Source organism: Saimiri boliviensis, chromosome 13, assembly GCF_048565385.1.
Source record: "Saimiri boliviensis isolate mSaiBol1 chromosome 13, mSaiBol1.pri, whole genome shotgun sequence".
NCBI classification, from domain to species: domain Eukaryota; kingdom Metazoa; phylum Chordata; class Mammalia; order Primates; family Cebidae; genus Saimiri; species Saimiri boliviensis.
In genome coordinates, this window is record NC_133461.1 from 94,087,548 (window position 1) to 94,107,846 (window position 20,299).

At 41.0% G+C, this 20,299-nt stretch overlaps 1 protein-coding gene across 9 annotated transcripts in view; it reads right to left on the reverse strand.

Annotated features, from left to right (window-relative positions):
- The window catches only part of PSD3 (pleckstrin and Sec7 domain containing 3), a 682,522-nt gene that overhangs the window by 286,574 nt on the left and 375,649 nt on the right, over positions 1 to 20,299 (reverse strand). Inside the window, exons 1-2 of one of the 9 annotated variants that reach the window (XM_074384012.1) lie at positions 14,649 to 15,489; positions 13,872 to 13,993 (exon numbers count right to left, since the gene is read on the reverse strand). The exons of 7 other annotated variants lie outside the window; for them this stretch is intronic. The gene's annotated coding sequence lies outside the window, so the exon portion shown is untranslated. Of the gene's footprint in view, positions 1 to 13,871; positions 13,994 to 14,648; positions 15,490 to 17,459; positions 18,283 to 20,299 lie in introns of those variants that run through there. One more of the 9 variants, XM_074384011.1, reaches the window with a different exon arrangement.

Here is a 20,299-nt window from a genome sequence, read left to right on the forward strand (position 1 = left end):
GAGAACAACAAGAAAAAAAAAGTATGTTCATGTTCAGGACAGAGGCAACCATCCTCCCCGTACCCTGCAGATATTCTTGATCCACAGTTGCTTTAATTGGATGTGGAACTCACAGCTATGAAGGGCTGTTGTACTTTACTTCTAAAATTATTCGAATTTCTTAAGTGTTTTGTTTTTTTAAATACACATGCAGATCTTCTCAAATCAAGTTTTGTTTCTGGTTTGATCTAATGGCAAGGCTTTTAACTAAACATTCAGAAGTCAACAAAGGGACTAGGCTAGGGGCCTGCAAAGCAGGAGTGAGGAGCTATGCTCAGAAAGCAGAAACTGAATCCCAGATAGCAGTGGCAGAGACAGTATACACATTCCCCAAAAGTGGATGGCGTATTACATGCCAAAACTCAAGATCCAGATAGTCAAGTATAGATAGTAAATGTGAGGTGCTCTTGAACCAGCCATGACCCAGCTCTTGGTCACTCACTAGACCAGGGGCCAGCTCTCCACTGAGACTTCACTACTTTGTGGTAAACAAGTCTTTCTGACACATGCCAATACTATGACACCGTATATTTATAAACTACTCAAAAGCTTCTAAGTAAATGTCATTTAAAACAGGGAAAATAGGCCGGGTGCAGCGGCTCAAGCCTGTAATCCCAGCACTTTGGGAGGCTGAGACAGGTGGATCACGAGGTCAAGAGATCAAGACCATCCCGGTCAACATGGTGAAACCCCGCCTCTACTAAAAATACAAAAAATTAGCTGGGCATGGTGGTACGTGCCTATAATCCCAACTACTCAGGAGGCTGAGGCAGAATTGCCCGAACCCAGGAGGCGGAGGTTGCCGTGAGCTGAGATCACGCCATTGCACTCCAGCCTGGGTAAAAAGAGCGAAACTCCGTCTCACAAAAAAAAAAAAAAAAAAACAGGGAAAATAAACATTCATATGCATACGCCAAGCTAAAGAGGAGTAGGAGCAAGTTCAATAAAATCAGAGTGGGCTCTAAAAGAAACTAATCATACTTTTACTCTCTGTTCTAACAGTGTAATCCTCACAGATAACTGTGATTCAGTGGAGGTTTTAGGTCAAACCATTTAGTTCTTGATGTTTTAATCCTAACTGACAAAAGACAATCAATGTAGACAGTGATTGAAATGAGACTAAACTCTAAAAGTACTCTAGGCCAGGGATGGAGGCTCCGTTTATAATCTCAGCTCTTTGGGAGGCTGAAATAGGAGAATCACTTGAGCCTAGGAGTTTCAAAGCCGCCTAGGCAAGGCGGCAAGACCCCATCTCTATATATTTATTTTTAATTAAAAATTTAAACAAGTTTAAAAAAACAAAAGCACCAGTCATCTCTGAGATGTTCAAGTAATTCTCCCGTTGAATTAAGAACAAGGATGGCTGTTCACTAACCTCAATCAGCTCCATGACTTGTTTGATCTTGAAGACATCATGTTGTGTATCAGGCAGACAGCTAGTGGGTAAGGGGAGAGTCACTCTGGGGTGAAATGATGGAGGACTGTTGTAAATACCTGTCATGTACAGACATAGCTCTCTAATTTCTCTAATAAAGAGCATAATTATGAATGGTTTTAAGTTATCTCCTTGATCAAATGAATCACATGGCTTAACTCATTAATAATTTGTGAAATCATGTAATGACATCTGACATAGCTCACACCTGTATTCACCTTACAACCCTGACCAGGGCTTTTAGTTTCTAAAACAATCTTCTGCCAATGACAGTAGCGCTTTAGTTCTGATTTCATGCCGAGTGATGGCTTTATATGATCAAGAAATGCTAAGTACAAAAAATTACCTCAAGGTCAGCAATGCCTCATCACTCTTGGCAAGTGAATGAAATGGGTTTCCTTGAAAGGAAATCATCTGACCCTCCCTTCTTTGTCTCTTCTACTTTACAAAAGCATTTCCGTGCTTAATAAATCTAAATCTTACTCAGTAAATGTATCCTGTCCTCTTTAAAAATAAATAAATGAAGGTGAGACAACTAAGTATATGTAAATCCAAGTTCTGTTTTTAAAAATAATGTTCAAGAAAAAAGTCAGACTTCAGTAGCTGACAAGTTTGTTAACTGCATTTCTAAAGGTTTTGCCACTTGGTCTTACTTGTTTCTCAGTCATTTTAATCGGTCTCTGAACAATCTACAGATGAAAAGCCTGAGTAAAAAAAGGCTTATCATACAAATGGAATGGCAGACAACTCAAAAGCAACTTTACAACAAGCAGAAGGGAGATGCCTTTAAAAAGGGAACTTAAGCTCCAAACACCACTTCCTGCCCTCAGCTCTCTCCCAAACAGCCAGGCTGCTGCTGCTCATCTTACCCAGAAGAGCTGCAAATGCTTCCCAGGATCCTAACTTGGGCACAGACATACCATTTACAAGTGTAAATTTGGTGAGTTCATCAGTTTCTGGCATCACTAATTCAGGGCATGGACAGAAGAGATATTTCTAGTCCAATTTTTCTCCATTGAACTGTTAAACACAAACTTAGCTGAATGTTTCTATGTTTTTACAGGAAAATATTTCCTTTAGCATGAAAGAGGAAAAACACTAGAAACAGTAGGGCCCAGTTTGCCTTGTAAAAGATCTATTGTCAAAAGGTAAATTTCCCTGGCTTCTCTAGCAACATCAGAACACCTCCCATTTGCTTTTGCTCCCACAACTCCTCAGGTCTTTAAAGGTGGAGTCTGTTTGCTGCAGCAAAGCCAACGGGAATGATGGTTCCGGCCAGCCGCAGAGGCGGCCTACTTTAAAGAGGAACACTTCTGCAAATGTAAGCAGGAACCAGGTTTACTCACCCAGAGAAAAACACATTGCCTCAGAAGGTTTTGCAGTGCCAGTTGTTCTAGAACACACCACTCACCATCAGCATCACCACTTGCAACTCAATTCAACAGGGAACTCAAGTAAGATCAGAGTTATCCTCCAAATATCTTGCTCATCACGCAAATCAAGACTTGGGCTTGGCTGTTGTAACTCTCCCATGACACAGGGATGACACAAATTAGCTCCACACTGTGTCTTCCCTGCCTCCCACACAGACGATGGCAGTGGACTGACAAATGTGGTGGTTACTTAGCAATACTTTGTGGTAATCTCACCCACATCATTCACAGAGACAGACAGTGCCATCCTTCCATAAAAACTCCTCTCCTCCCACGAACTGTTGAATTCTACATAATAATTTTCATTATTACATGGAGGAACAAAATACTGGCTTGTGCTTAATAGAAAGTAGTCATTCCATGGACCTTTAAGAATTCTGCTGCTGACTCAGTTGTCCTCTAGGTCTTGAGCAAAATCACTCCACAGTAAATCAAAGGAATGTGACTGCCAAGTGAATAAGCTAGAAGAGCTTAGTGAGAACTACCACCCATCTGCGAATGTCCCACCACATCATTCTAGCCAGCTAAGCCTCAGGTCCTCAATCACTGAGTAACAGGTGGGGAGGTGGTGGGGGGTGCATTAAACCAAAATGTCTCAAACACTTGTGATGAACATGTTAGCCTCTCAAAGATGACCTGATGGGGGTTGGTAGGGTGGTATAGACATTCTGCTACCCTTAAATGAACCCTAGTTGGTCTGCTCAGGCTGAGACAAACATTTCTGTGGGATCTAATTTCTCTCTACTGTCATTCAAAGCATTCAGACAAATATGATAGTGTGTAATAAGCACTTTGCTCCAGATACTGGTCTAAGACTTTTACAGACATTAACACATTTAATGTTCACAACAATCCTGCAAAACAGGTATTATTAATATGTCCACCTGGCAGATGAGGAAAACGAGGCACAAGTGCTAGGTTTCCCATAACTCAGTAGTTGAGAGCTGGAATGCATATCCAGGCAGTCTGACTTCAGAGATCACACCCTGAACTATGGCTTATCGTGCCTCTCTGGCAGAGGTCTGTGAGGCCACTGTGGGATAGCAGATTCACAGACAGCAGTCAGATTGGAGAGGCACAGGATGATAACACTGTGAAATATAGAATATATAAAAAGAATTCTAGTTCAGATTTCACCATCAATGGTGTGGTATTGGGCAAGTTGCCTCACTTCCTTGAGATCAGTACATTTATTTCTGTGTGTGTGTGTGTGTGTGTGTGTGTGTGTGTGTGTGTTGCTCTCTCTTGGGACTAGATGAATGTCCGTTGTACCTCTAAAATTCTACTACAGTCTACTATACCTGGTAAGGTTATTAGAATGTTATGTTCGATTTTAAAAGTACTAAAACAGGAACCTAAGTAGAGGATAGAAAGCAGAACAAAGTCCCATGATTTCTGTTGGGTAAAAATCAAGTTTACAACCAAACCGCCTGGTAAACCTGGGGCCAGCATTGACAACTCAGGCCTGAAGCAGCTAGGTAGCATCCACACTAATTGGATGGCTTAAGCAGACTGCTGTGTTTGTTATGGCTGGCTAGTGTGTATGGCTATGTTCATGCATGCTCAGGCATCACATGGAAAAGAAGTCTGTTACGTAATCTTAGGGAAGGCAGCCCACTGAAAAACAGCACCTTGGAAGAGTTGGGGAGACCCAGAGAGTGGAGCTCAGCATCTCCCCCCATTCAGGCTCTGGCAAAGCAACTCTACTTTCAAATAGCTGATAAAACTGGAAGTTCTTTGTGATACTTTATTTTTAAACATGTCTGCTATTTAAACATACACGCACACACAGAGAATTTTAACACTCACTGGCATGGAGAGAGGAGAAAGGGCTCTCTAGATCCCATGTGGAAGAACAGGCATTGTTTGAAGCAGTTAAGAGGAAAGACACTGGTGAATGCGTGGCCTTTTCTGGGCTGTACCCAGCTGGTATCAACCAGTCATGCCTAGGTGACTCAACTATAATGAAGATAAAGTTCTTTGAGTTTTCAAGAGACCCTCATCAATGGCTAACATGAATAAACCAGCTTCAGGAAGTCTCAGAAAGACAGGTATAGAAAGATTCTTCTACACCATCCCACCTGGGGGAGAAGCCCTGAACCTATGAGGGTAAAAAAATGAATTTAAACACATTAACTAGTAAAGGGAGCCTAATCCCTTAATTAAAGCCTTTTTAAAAGTATATTGTACCTTGATATAAAACCTACTCTATTTCTAAACAGAATACTTCACACCAGTGGAGAAGTAGGAAAGGAGGAGCTGTCAGAAGCCCTGCCTACAAGTCACAGGAGCAGAAAGGCAGTAGATGGCCCTCCTCTGCTGTTTCCAAGTCCAGTAAGCCAGAAAGACCTCAGAATCCTCCCATGTTAACCAGGATTTCGAAAGTCTTGGAATATCAAGAAAGAAAAAGTACCTGGAGCCTACTGCTGGGTCCATAATGAGCCTTGAGTCTGCTGACTGAGGATTACACCAACTGGCATTTGGCCCATAGCCAGAGCAGCTTAGACCAAAGCCACAGCTACTCTATGCGGCATCACTATGTGAATTCCCATAAACCCAAGGCAGCTCAAGCCTGTGTAGTTCCAAAGCTTACATGCCTTTTTATAACCCTTTTGTATTGTAGAGACTACACAGAAGTAGTCTGACATTAAAATGCTCTTATAATGGGTTTACATGGGAAACACTTTTTTTGGGTTCTCTTGGAGAGCAATCTGGATAATTTAAGATAAATACCTCTCACAAAGCTGTATGGCTTTACTAGTATATAGACTGTTAATTTTCAGTGAAGAACAGCTCTTTAGCAAAGGTTTTAGATAAAATCTATCAGGGATGAACGCATCCACTAAACAAAGCCTCATGCAACATTAGGTACGGAAGAAGCCTTCCTCAGAAGTTCTCTCTTGCCTGAACACATAGAACCAGGCATAGACTTCCCTTGAGCAAAAACCCATACTTATTTCCAGTATTCTAACTTTTATAAAGAGAAATTCAGTTTCTGTGTATTTTTTCCACAGTCAATGTACCACTCAAAAAGATTGTCTTTGCTAGAGCTATTTAAAAAAAAAAAAAAAAACAACAGTAGGGGGATTGAGGAACCCATTATCAAAAGTTATTGCTCTAAGTAGACATGTTCCAGCATGAGGAATTAGAATCATTATACCTAAAAATTGGAGGAAAATTCAAAGAATATTTTAATTTCTCTGTTTTCTTCCCTTTCCATTCATATAATGAAGTAATGTAAGAAGTATTAGAAAAATGCCTCCTCCATGGAAAGATACTTCAGAGAACTCTGTATTCTGGGTTTATAGTGCTTTCTGCTCTGCTAATAACAGCTTTGAGGTACAATTTCAATCCTCTCCTAACACCCCTGACCAAGGGCATCAAAAATGGTACAAAGAAGAGAGAAGTGGAAAGTGGTTGGGTGTGGTGGCTTACATGTAATCCCAGCACTTTGGGAGGCCAAGGCAGGTGGATCATCTGAGGTCAAGAGTTCAAGATCAGCCTGGCCAAAACATGGCAAAACCTCATATGTACTAAAAATACAAAAATTAGCCAGGCATGGTGGCATATACCTGTAGTCCCTGCCACTCGGGGGGCTGAGGCAGGAGAATCATTTGAACGCAGGAGGCGGAGGTCAGTGAGCCAAGATCGTGTCACGGCAATCCAGCCTGGGTGACAGGGAGACTCCATCTCAAAAAAAGTAAATAAATAAAAATAAATAATGAGTGTGCCATACTGTTCTTTGTTGCTAGTCTGGGCTTTGTGATTAGGGGAAATAATAAAAATATAAAAAATATATCAAAAGGTGAAATAGAGGTATATTCAAGTACTGATGATGGTGGTGGGGGTGGTGGTGATGATGACAGCTGACATTTATTGTGCTCTAACTAGTTCCAGGTACCATGTTAAGCACTTCACAAGCATTACCTCAACTGATCCTGACAATACGTCTAGTAAGTACGTATTACTATACCACTGTACAAGAAAGACTGTTTTTTTTTTTTTTCCATTTGTTTGTTTTGTGTTTACCTTTTAAACCCAAGGCAATACTATCAGGAAATGGCCAAGCTGGGCTATGAAGACAAATATCCTGATCTAAAAAAAAATTAGGTTCTTAACCCTACACAAGATTTGCCCAGTGGGTTGCTGAGTTCTGGTCCTGTAAGACAGATGTCCAGGAGCTAGATCTGTGGGGTTCTAAATTTTAACATAATTATGGGAAGATTTCCTTCAATACCCTTTAACTCATAGATTACCTATGATTATCTAAGAGCTTATCTCCCCAAGATTATAAACTACAAGAGTTCTGACCATTAGTCTTCACATACGAAGGTGTCATGGAAAGAAAGAAAATAAAGTTCCTCTTCTCCCTTAGGTCCCCTGAGAATTCTAAAGCGGGTAAAATTTTTTACAAATTGATCTTTTCCCTGTTGTATTCGTATATAAATAATTTGAGACATACACGTATATCTTTCATCAGAAACGTAAAAACTCTATTAATGATTCCTAGGGGTTCTAACACCTTTCCTCTGTTTAGTTCAAAGTCTTACATGAAAACATCTTAAACTAGACTTTATCTTGGCTAAACACGATCCCCCTTCTTTCTACTATATTTATAGCTCTTACTATTCTGTGCCCTTGAGCCCAAACCACATTGAGATTGAATCATTTCTACTAAAAACACACTGATGCTAAAAAAGAAAAAAAAATCAAAATAAAACATACAGGATTTGTTTTTAATTCCAACCACAACCCCTACAGGACGGACTGCTTTCTCAAGGAAAAATAAGATTACCAGAAAAGTTAGAAGCACAAAAACCAATGTATAAGGGAGACTGTTCATTTAGCAGGGCCCCTTTGCTATGGAAGATTTTAATCAAGAGAAGAATTCCAGAATAAGCTAGTCTGCATAGCATTTACTTTGGGCATAAAGAAAATGACATCACTACAGGGTTGGGATCTGAAACAACCGTTTCATACAAAGCTGGTTACAATGATCAGTTCATTCCAAATTGGTGGGAAAGGCTTTGCACTAAAATCTGGGAATGCACAGCCATGGATGGCTCAAAGCATGTCATAGGAGCTCAAACTGGCCTAGATTTTCTAAAATCTTATGTGAAGAGAATAAAATTTTAACATACTGGATTTGTATGATCTCTTGAGGATAAGTATATTCTAAAGAAAAAGTATATTTCTAAAGGCAAAAATATTCTTAAAGGAAAAACATGAGGCAAAAATATGGTAACTTGTCTATTAGAATATTTCTTTAAAAGTAAAAAGCATATTTCATTATTACCATTTTAATTTGAGATTCTGTTACTCCTAGAAGCTTGCAGCACCTGCATAGGTATGATTTTGAAGAGGACAGCGAGCGTGGCTGTCATCTCAGTAGGGAGCTGAAGAAACCCTGCGATCTCCTGGAGTGGATGGGGTCCCCTGAACCTTTGGCAGCTGGACCATCCCACTCACATGGTCCTGTCTGTGTTCTTGGACTTAGTGACATAAGCAGGGTAGCAAGCCCCTCATCACTCCATCAGTCATCACTTCCAGGTGCACAGCAGGGCATTAGGAAGACAGGTATGTCCACACTGAGAGTGCTCAGGGGAAGCCCCCACCAACACCCCTGGGCAGTGTCAGCTACACCCATGCAGGCCACTGCAGCTCTTTCATTCCCTCTCTTCCCTCCCTGCTGCCACAGCAGGAGTTTCACAGGTCCATTGCTGCATCGATTAGAAATGGCAGAAGAGGGTAGGTGTGGTGGCTCACACCTGTAATCCCAACACTTTGGGAGGACCAAGTGGGAGGATCGTTTGAGGCCAGTTATAAGACCAGTCTAAGCAACATATCAAGACCCTACCTCTACAAAAATAAATAAATAAATAAATAAATAAAAGTAAAAATAAAAGAAATAAATAGTGAAAAAAGGGAACTCAGACTAGTTACCTACTCTCAGGATTTAATGGGCTCGAACACTAAAGTTGCTATTTTGAAGAAAAACACATCTAAATGAAACTCTTTGAATCTCTTGACCAATAGCATGAATAATTAAATGCATTCATAATAATCTCCACTCCATACCATTCACTTAAGTCAATGGTATTAGCCTAGTGAAAGTATTCCATTTCCCAGGACTGACTAGAGCAGTATTATTTGTGGAGATGGGATGTATTTTAAACGCTTACCAATTTGACTGCAAAGTTACCCTGTGGAAGCAAAAGAAATACGGATAGAAAAAAAGATTCAGATTCCCTCATGATCAAAAAATATTCTCAATAAGCCATTTAACACATGTGTTTGACCCTATCAGTAGCAATACAAATGTTTTGATTGGGATATCATTACCAAGAAGGCAAAGGGAAATATTTCAGTAGAGAAACAGTGATGTTCCCTGCGAAATCTCACTCCAAGGCTCAAGAGCACAAGCAGGCCCTTCAGCTTGAATGCCGATATTTAATATAGGCTGTGGGGAAATGAATGTCCTTGAGGCTTTTGAAGAAAAATCAAATGAACATAACCAGAGAGAGCAGAAAATATCGGTAGAAGTTTCTACAGTGCCCTAGAACGAGCCGTGTTCCTTGTGAGAGTGCTGGGAGTTTGCAAGTTCTACTGCTACTCCTGGGGAAACTCACACTGGAAAGCCCTGAATGTCTCTAGGAGGTTGTGTTCCTGGCAGAGAGGGCTACAGACTGCTGACGGACGCTCAACAAATGCCAAAAAAACAGTATACTGACCAAAAGTAAGCATCAATTTTAAAACATTTTGTGGTAACCTGGACTTAGAGCTGTGCAAAAATTAAACGACACTCTCTGCCTGCAGAGAAGTTACAGGACGCACAGGAGGCATCAGCAAAACCGACTGGTCTCAACTCCCTTTCCTCTCACATGCCACATCTCTCTAAGGGTCTTGCTCATGAAGAGGGAAATTACAGGATTATGGCAGGTTAGCACTGGAAAAAACCCTAAATTGTTTGGCTTGGGCCAACGACCTCATTTTAAAGATGAGGCCAGCTCAGAAATGGGTAGGTGACACAGCCAAAGACAGAGCTAATGGGAAGTACCGGGAAAACCCCAGGCCCCACACTGCCAACCCCATGCTCCCTTAACTCTAAAGGGAGAAAAATTCTCCTCAATTTGAACCTACAATACCCACGCCCTGGATAAGCAAGAGTCAAGAAACTCCTGATTCGGCCTCGACATTGCTTTCCACCTCCTACACGCTGGTTTCACTTCAGCTGCTGAGGCACATGCTTCTGCTTTCATGTGAGAAACTAGGGGCGCATGAAAAGGGATGGAGAAGATGCGCCATCGGCCAGTCACTTGAGCCAAGGAAAAGAGATTAGAATATACTCTCTTACTGTCCTAGTGCTTCCCTTCTTGGAAAACGTCCAGTTGGGATTTCAAAGTATTTCCAATCAATCAACTCAGACTGAAGATAACCCGTGGATGTTACTTCCATGAAAGAACAATGCAAAATGTCAAGCTTATGCAGGCAGCCCAAGGAGACTGCAAACTTGTGGAAACCACTCCCTCTCTCCCTCCCTCCCATTGCTCTACCATCATCACTGGGCAAGCTATGCACACCGCTGATAAATTTTTGGTATATTCTACCTGCTCCAATTCCAGTCTCACTGTTTTCAATTTGTTTTGAATAAAAGATCCTAACTGGTCACAAATAACTAATCTAAGGAGCCAGAATTAGTATGATTTCATAGAGTCAAGTAATGAGTTTTTGGAGGTGGAATACACCATGTGAATTATTTAATCAAATCCAGTTTTTTGGATAAGTAAATGAAAGCTTCAGAGAGAGAGATAAGAACTTAGATATAAATAGAGCTGGGGCCAGAGCCAAAGTCTCCTGATTCCCAGCACAATGCTCTTCCAGTGACCCCTTGTGGCACCCACAGACACAAGGCTACTGCAGACCAACGCTGGGATCTGTCACACTGGCCTTAGACATGCAATGGCCACAGCAACATAGCAACTTAGAATATTCCTCCATCAACAGCTAGTGAGACTCACCAAGATAGGATGTGGGCTGCAGAAACAATAGGGAAGACATGAGCCTGGTTAAATATTCAGGGAAGAAAAAGACCCATGACAACCCAAACAAAGTTAAAGATAAAGCAGATTGTAAAGGCAGGCAAAAGAAAGGAAAGTAGGGAGAGAACCACATGCCATCAAGAAAGCCGGTGAAAAAAACTGTATCAGAGCACAGAAATGCTAGCTACTGGTCACATGATACACAAGCTTTCAAGAAATTTAAAAAAAAAACAAAACAAAACAAACCCCGAAATCACCTTACTTCCTTTACAATGAAGTAACTTTCTCTAAAAGAAGGCAATTAGTGTTTAACCAAGTTGGCGTACAGTTACATCAGTCTTTAGATGTGTTTTCATAAAACTGAATGCAACACAAGATAAATATGACTTCTACCCTAGCCAGTGATACGTAGATTTTGATACTTAATACATACTGGGTAGGGCAGCCCCACCCTTGGCCTGCAACCTAGCATCTGCAGATGTATTTCTTAGCCTCTTCCCAGAGCTGGTTCCCTGGCTGCATGGCCCTGAGACCTCCCAAGAACTGGGTGCCACTGCTGAATCCGGAGATGGCCAGCTCTCATGGAGAGGCAGCCAAGCCAGGCATGCAACTGAGAAGCAGCATGTAGCAGGGGTGATTAACTTTTAAACACTTAATAAGACTGTGGCTCAAATCTAAGTGCTGTATGTTCTCTCTCCTATAGGGATGCTCCTAGAAATAGTCTTCTACGTGGCTGGGCGCAATGGCTCACACCTGTAATCCCAGCACTTTGGGAGGCCAAGGCAGGTGGAAAACTGAGGTCAGGAGTTTGAGACCAGCCTCACCAACATGAAGAAACCTTGTCTCTACTAAAAATACAAAATTAATCAGGTGTGGTGGCACATGCCTGTAATCCCAGCTACTCGGGAGGCTGAGGCAGGAGAAATGCTTGAACCTGAAGGCGGAGGTTGTGGTGAGCCAAGATCGCACCACTGCACTTCAGCTTGGGCAACAAGAGTAAAACTCCATCTCAAAAAAAAAAAAAAAAGACAAAAGAAATAGTCGTGTGTGTGTGTGTGTGTGTGTGTGTGTGTGTAGTAGTAGTAGTAGTAGTAGATGCCTATTTTTGTTCAACATAAAATTTTCCAATAAGATTTTGTTGTTACTAAAAATGTTTTTCTCCTTTAAAGAAAGAAATTACTGTCAAAAGACCGGGTTGTAAAATCCATGTTGCTTACTCACAGAGGAGTCCCAGGATGACCAGTAAACTCGCCGTAAGTTGAGGAATGCAGAGACAGTGGAGATTATGGCCTAGGTTGTTTATTGTCATATAAAAATGACAAACTGTCATTCTTTGGCTATGTTTCAAGTGGATACTTCTTGCTTCCCTCATCTTTAAGCTTTAAAAAATGCTCAGCTAGGCAACTTTCACGAAGTCAATCAATGATGAATTCAAAGCCTTAATGCAAGATGAGACATATTTGCTTCCCAGGGTCAAGATGTCAGAAAATACAAGGCCAAAATCACCTTAATCACCTTACTCCTTAGGTTTACCTTCTACACCTATTGGCTATATCCCTGCCTCCAATCCCAAGCAGCATTTATACACCTGGCATTTAAATAGATACTCATCTACTTGTTAGAAAATCTATGCAAGGTAAATATCTTTGGATTTAGTAAAAAGTGACAAATCCTAATCAACAGAATCTCCACTTACATAGCAAGTGAAAGGGTCTAAAACAGAGAGCTCCAGTCATACACAATTACTCATTCATTGATCTTCCCACACCATTTAACATTTCTATATGATGGAACTTCAACTCCCTTCTTTGTGCCTGCCTACCCCTCCAGATCATTATAGGACCATTTTTGGCCATGCACTACACATCAGATACCTCAACTGCCTTCTCTTCTGTCACTCATTTCAGCTGAGATGTAAACTATGGCTGAATGGTCCACTATTTTCATGCTAACAGCACTTCAATATTTTTCATCTGCCTCTTCTTACACATTGGCTGAGGTTTACACTATGCGTTACTTACATTTCTAGACATCTGAAATATCAGCATTATCTTCCTACTCACAACTCTGGCAACAGCATTCATACACTACTTGCTCCTATGAGGCCAGGTATCATTCGGAGGTGCTACAGTAATTACCAATCTACTATCAGCCATCCCATATATTGCAACTGATCTTGTACAATCAATCTGAGGTGGATTCTCTTTCCTCTTACTTGTCTTTTGAAACTATGACTCTCCTAATGTCTAAGGTCAACTGTTTCATCCAGAAGGACATCTTCCATGGGTCTGCAACACTTGGCCCAGCTAATGAGTTCCCCAAGGGACTTCCTAAATGTACAAGTTCCAGCAGCCAGTGACTGTCCCCCACTACTAGGGCTATTAATAAGCCTTCTGGTTAGCAAGCTGCAGAGATAGATTTAACTCTTCTTGTTTATCTTTTCAGCAGCAAAATCCTGAAGAAATACAAATGTTTTCCTGTTATTGTCATCTAGGAATTCAGTCTTGCCATGGGAAACACAGACTAAAATGTCCACACAGGATAGATGTACTCCTCTATTCAGCAATAATAGATAATAAAGAGCTTGAGAAAACCAGGATGGATGAAAAGCACTGAAAGCCAGAACCACAGCAATGCAAACATCTCCCACACAGCCTGGCAAAGGCTCCTCCCCTTTCTCAATGGGATTATTGCCTCAAGCTAAAAGACTTATTCATTCTCTATGTCTTCTCATGGTGGCATCTCCATTTCAGCCACCAGCTGCCATGACATCCTTTCTCTCTTGCTCCCTTCAAGTACTCACAGCTCCTCTAACAATGGATCTGAGACCCAGAAGCCTTGATCAAAGATGATCAGCTTTGGATGACGACAAAACAAAGTGATGTCAAGGTCAGCAGATTATAGGCAAGACAATTTAATACTCACCCTTAACACCCTGTCACCCTTAAGAGCTTTTCATTCATTTCGGTCTCAGAAGTCAACATAGCATCTCAGCTTGATGTTCAGCTTCATTGCTTACTTGTCCTGTCTTTTCTAAGACAACTGTCCTAAGTTATTTAGAAGGAAGCAAAAACTGTCCAGTAAGATGATGAATACAGCAAGGTAGAGAAAACGTAGAAAAGCAAAGATAATCACTCTCTCCTCCCCATACACAAAAAAGCATTTTAGCCCAATCCCTTCTGCAAGCTGAGGGTAAACTGAGGGGTCATGAGAGGATGCGAGTCTTCCCAAGTTTCACCATCAATAACAGAGTTGGACCAACTAAGGTTCTCAGGGTTTTCCCTGCTGAAAAGCAGGGCCTCAAAAAAGGACCAGCTGAATCAACAAAAGGGAGTGGCTTACTTAAGAACATTCTGGGCACAGAAACTCTACTGCCCCTCTCCCTTCTGAACACAGGTTCTTATGCATACCAGGAGCATTCAAGAAGACGGGACAGAAGATTACAAAGGCAAGACAGTGCAAGGACAGCAGAACATCAGACAGTTTCAACTGTTCCTTGGTCTCTAAAGCATCAACAATTCAGTCTACCTTAACAGGTAAGAGGAATAAGCCACTGTCCTTTGAATATCCAATAAGATAAAAAAAAAAAAATCCACAGAGCACTCTGCAGTCTATCTAGCACTTTCCCATGTGTTATTTTATTTCATCCTCACAATAGTCCCATTTTGCAAGTAAAAAAACTGAGGACCAAAGAAGTCTTACCGAAAGTCACAGCTGGTAAACAACAAGGCTGGAATTTGAGCCTCCATCTTCCAACTCCATATTCAGCACCTTCTACTCTACCTCCAACCAATGTTATTCATGACAAAAAGCCAAATATAACAGCAGACCAAAGGGCTGACTGAACCACAGCCTCCAGCCTGCTACACAATGACTAAAATCCCTGCTGGAACCCAAGGCAGGCTCTGCCTCCCCAGAACTCCAGGTCAGGATTACAGAGCAAGTTCAGACCAGCCCTCTGCTGAGAGGCAGTCTCTTTGCTCCCCTACAGGAACTCTGGGTTAATCATATGCCCCACAACAGCATGGCTAGAGCTAGACCTGTCAAGCACATTCGGCTCTTGGTGACACAACCCAGCTGTGCAGGCGGTTCCCGTCAAGGGAGCTCCAGACATTCCAGACACCGTGCCATGGAACTGCAGGGAGGGATCGAGCTGCAAAGGGAGCTGGCAAGCCCAACAGAACTTTCTGAACCACATCTGTACTTTCGCACCAACAAGACAGTTTCAAATCAGGCCCTAAAGAGTTAACGCAGATTCTGTCTCCAAGGACAGACTAGAAACTGACAGTGGAGGTCGCTTCTGGGGAATGAGACCAAAGGAACTTCAAATTGAATTTTTACCAATGGCATTCATATTCCTTTCATAGTATTTTTGAAAACTAGATCAAAATGAAATCTAAAAGCCATAGGGATTATAGCCTACATTGGAAAGTGGTGAAGGCAAAAAGAAACTAACATCAGATGATGTAAACTAATTGCACAAGAAAACTGTTTTAAACAAAAGCTTTAGAAACACTGAACTAAACATAAGATGCTTATAAAGTATAACAAGATTCTTATTTACAAATTTTACAAAAAATTTCGCTTGACTGTAACTGAAGAAATTGAGCCATTTCTGAGGCAGAAAAAAAAGTCTTTAGTACTTATTCTGTTAGGCATTTTTACATATTTTTATCTCATTTAATCTCAACAACCATGGAATAAAAATATTATCCACAAGTAATAGACCAGGAAATAGGCACTCAGAGAAGCTAAGTGGCTTTCACACAGCTGCACAGCCACCAACTCTTAAGAGTGCAAAGGGATAATCTAGAAATACAGACACGTTCTAAAAAAGCAGCCACTGCTGCTGGGCAAAGGCAACCTGCACCTATGAAAGAACCCAGACACCAGTCCTTTCTTGAGTGGGTCACAGGCTGCCTATGGAGTTCATGTGTTCACAATGCTGTTCCCCATATTTATGATGAAACTAACATGCCCTCCACAGTGGCAAGAGCACACAGATGTTTTCACAAAGTGCTGATGGACTTACAATGATCTATCTATTTTCCTCTCTCAGCCCCTGCTGCCACTAAAGGCTGCATTTGAGAGATGCCTAACTGACTGGGAGATGAAAACATTGGGGTTACCCTGGAACCTGGCCACAAGGAAGCCCTGATGTGTTTACAGTGTGAGCTCGTTCACAACTTCAAATTTATCACCATCATGCTCTAACATCTAAGTCCTCAGGTGCCTGACATAAGGAAGCACAATTTAAATGTTGTAACAGCCAATGATCATTAACGTTTACTGAGCTCTTTTAGAGCAAAAGGAACTATGGTAATTGTTTCCCATGCACTACACCCTAGTAAATCCTCACGGCTACCACCTCTCATGTTAGATACTGTTATTGCTATTTCACATACGAAGAAGCTGAGCTTCACCATGTGGTTCAACTTGACAGATGCCAACCTATAAGGAGTAAAACTGAAGCCTATGAGCCTATGACTCCTAAGTCAGAATCACATCCACTTTGCTTAGGCCTTTCATAAAATGTTTCATGGCCATTTTTTCCCCCTCAAGTATTCTCTTTGCAGTTTTTTATTAAAGTCATGGACCAAAATGTCCAAACAGAAGAGGCAAAACTGTTATACCGATGAGCTAGCAAGACAAATGGCATTATAAAATACTAGAAATAAGAAGTTATAATCTGCAATCAAGGCAAGAAATGCCAATTTTACCAATTAGTACCCACAAATATGCCTGTTATCATCAATGACCATCCCGGAAGTTCAAGCACTGAAGTTCTTGCTGGGTTTTGGATGGGCATGAATTATTCTTCAATCCCAGGCATCTCGAAAATGTATGTAGTGTCAGTGGACTAGGCTCACTTCCCCTTCTTTAGCATCATTATCCTCACTTATCCCCTGTCTGTTGAATGTGAAAACAGAAACTCCCACAAAGAAACTTTGAGGCTGAAATTCCCTCAGCTCCAGGGGAACAAAAAAAAACTCCCTATGCCCTTTTCATTAGATAACTAGCTAGCCTTTGAAGTTTCAGGCATAACACTGAATTCTAAGACGAATCACCTTTTTGTACTAACACACAGCCAGTGATACACAGAGTAAGAATGATAGCCTTGTGCAGCAGTGGTTACCGACTCTACTGCATGACCAAGCTCAAATCAGTGACCTTCCAAAGCCTAGATGAGGTTTCACAAAGGATAGCTGGAATCCACATGCAGTCTAGGAACACCAAGCTATGCCTAAGCACCTCAAAGAGCAGCAAAACTCCATTAGGGAAAAAGCTCATTTTGCCCAAACATTGTAGACCCTGTAATAAATAAACTCTTCATTTGTCATCCTTATTTAGAAACTAATATAGGATCATGTTCCTAAGTCTTGCCCTAAGATCTGCTTACAATGCTTTTCATTTGAAATCATGTATTTTCAAATCCAAAAAAGTTTCTATAAATTATACATAATCCAGCACTGCCTAGGACCAGACAAAGACAATAAACCAAATTTCAGTTACCTCCGTCAGCAAAGTCTGCCCATAATTTTGTCACAAATTGAAGAGCCTTCTCCCATTCCATCTGCTCAGCAAACTTTCATCTTCCCGAAGGGCTCTTTTAATGTACTTCTAAAGCTGCTACTGTTGCAAGTACAAACTGCTACACACTGACTCCGCAGCGACATTCTCCCAGAATGCCACTGGATCCCTCAGGGGCTCAGGGAAACGAACTTGAAAGAAGTTGAAGTAGGACGTCCCCCTCTTCCCAGTCTCCTCTCTCAACACAGCTTCCCTCCAAGAGACCTGCTTCAAAAGTCCAGACCCAATGAAATCACAAATGACCTCACAAACCTCCAGTTTAACTCTTTAAGAGCCAGACGGCAAGCTGACAGCAGGCAGAAAAGGCAACAGTCTAAGTTTATTTGGAGTGGTTGCCGTTTAAGGGAAAGGAGACATTTTCCAGCATCGTTCCAAACAAAGTAACTTCGGCACTGTTTTAATAGCATTGAAGCTTTTTGAAGTTTTTTGAATTATTCTACAGACTGCAATTTCCTACAGCACACACAGTCTGGTCCTAAATAAATGACTGAAATAGACAACAAAATAGATTTCACTTATTTACATTATATACAATTCAGCTGTTAAATTCACACTTAATCTTATATAATTTGTGTTTTTCCATTTTCATTTCTAGTTTTGTTTTTTCTGCTCATGGATGTGAACATATTTATTGTCCTGTTGTACAAAGCCTGCTTCAGACATGTAAGTGGCCAGGCAACACTCACAGCTGTCAGACACAGGCAACAACTGCCACAGAAGCATCTGGACAACCAGGGACAGACAGCAGGAGCTGGGATCCACTGGAAGCCGAGGCTGCCAGACCTAACCAATGGATGTCAGAGTGTGCATCAGCCTGTAACAGCAAAAGGAAACCAGCCTTACTTCAGTTTCTTTTCCATGCTTTTCCTTGGGCTCCTGATATTTCTGTTGGGATATGGGGATTATGAGGATGTGGAGATTTAAAAGACTAAAAAATATTTTCTAAACAGAAGTAGAAATTACACACTTGAAAAACATGTAACATGTCCTTTTAAGAATGTTCTGGTTCACCAGAAAATGATTATACTTAGCATGCAGTAATTTTATTTCGAAATATATACCCAGCCTAGAGAAGTTCTTCCATGTGTGCACAAAAAGCCACATGAAGGCTATGTGTGCACTGCCATGCTGTTTGACATAAGACAGTCAAAATGCCCATAAATAGAAAAATTAAAACATAGACTAGAATGTGTTCATATAATGAATACTATACAGCAATTAAACTAAAACTAGGGCTGAGTCAATAGGAATGAATTTCAAATATTGAGAAAAAAATGTAAAGAAGAAAGGGACAATCTAAAAATACAGATATGTCTTAAAAAAGCAGCCACCACTGCTGGGCAAAGGCAACTTGCACCTATGAAAGAACCCAGACACAATGGCCAGTTTCACAAAAGGAAACAAGAAGATAGCATGTGTATGGAGTTGAAAAACACGTGGAACAACACTGTATAATGATTATAGATGCACATCTCTATAGGAATGATAAATATCAACAGCTCATGGTTACTTCACAACCTCAGGAAGGAAAGAGAGGAATGGAAACCAGAGGCAAAAAGAGGAGAGGAGTTTTCAATTCATCTGAAATGCTTTTATTTCCTAAGTGGGGTGATGAGATCACAGGTGTTTATTATTGTCTACACTGTTTGGCATGCCTAAAATGCTACAGAAACTTTAGAAAGCCAACTGCATAATGGCTACAACCTCTTGGAGTGCAGCAACACCTGTTCTGTCTGGACAATTTACAAAACAGGAGGCAAAGAGGTTAATAATTCCCTTTATTCTCATCTCTCAAGTCCCAGATCCAAGTAGCTGCTGCTAATTCTGCCATGGTTTATAGCTTCTATCTGGTATGTCACCCTGCTCCACGCCACCCACAACCCTTTACACATATCCAACTGATTCTTCACAGCCCACCTCAAAAGGCAGCACTTCCATAAGGGCCTCCATTACATCCCATGATGCAAGTAGCCTCCACCTCAGAACTGTAGAGCCTGGCCCTCTGTGATCTGCATGAGTTACCTCTGAAGTTACCTGATCTCCCTGTTTGGGAGACACCTTAATATCTACCATAGAGCAGCTGCTCATTAAGTTCTTCATTCAACAAAAACTGAGTGCCCAATATGCGTTGGCCATTGTGCCAGGGGTTCTCTGAGTCCCAAAACTTAGAACTTGAGAAGACCACGGCCTACCGGAAGGGACAGGCCTGTAGCTAAGTATAATATTACGTGCTAAATCCTAAAATAGTTGCTAAGTAAATGCCAACTACAAATAATGAGCTTTTTATGATTGTTTCACAATAATACCTATTCGGTACATGTTGTCTCTATACTAAAGACTATATTATTTCTTGACAAGAAAAATGTCACCTTGTTTGCCTTGAGGTGGCACTTCCAAATAGAGTAATCATAAAGACAATAAAAGAAACTATCATTAAACCTCCTCACAGTCAAGGAATCGAAGGCTCTTAGAATTATTATTACAAAGAACATCTCAAGTCGATTTTACCACAGTCCATTCAAACTGGGCAACTTTGAAGAAGTTTTAAAGACAGTATCTCAAGCACTGTTATTACTGATAGTAACAGCGAACATTTATTGAGTATTCATTAAGTGCCAGTAAATTATTACCTCTTTTCCCAGATAAGGAATTTGGGGTTTAGAGAGAGAATTGACTACAATTTGAACCAAAGCAGTCTGATTTAAGAACCCACACTCTTCACCACCAAACCATACTGTTTTCTAAGCAGGAAAGTCAGTCAA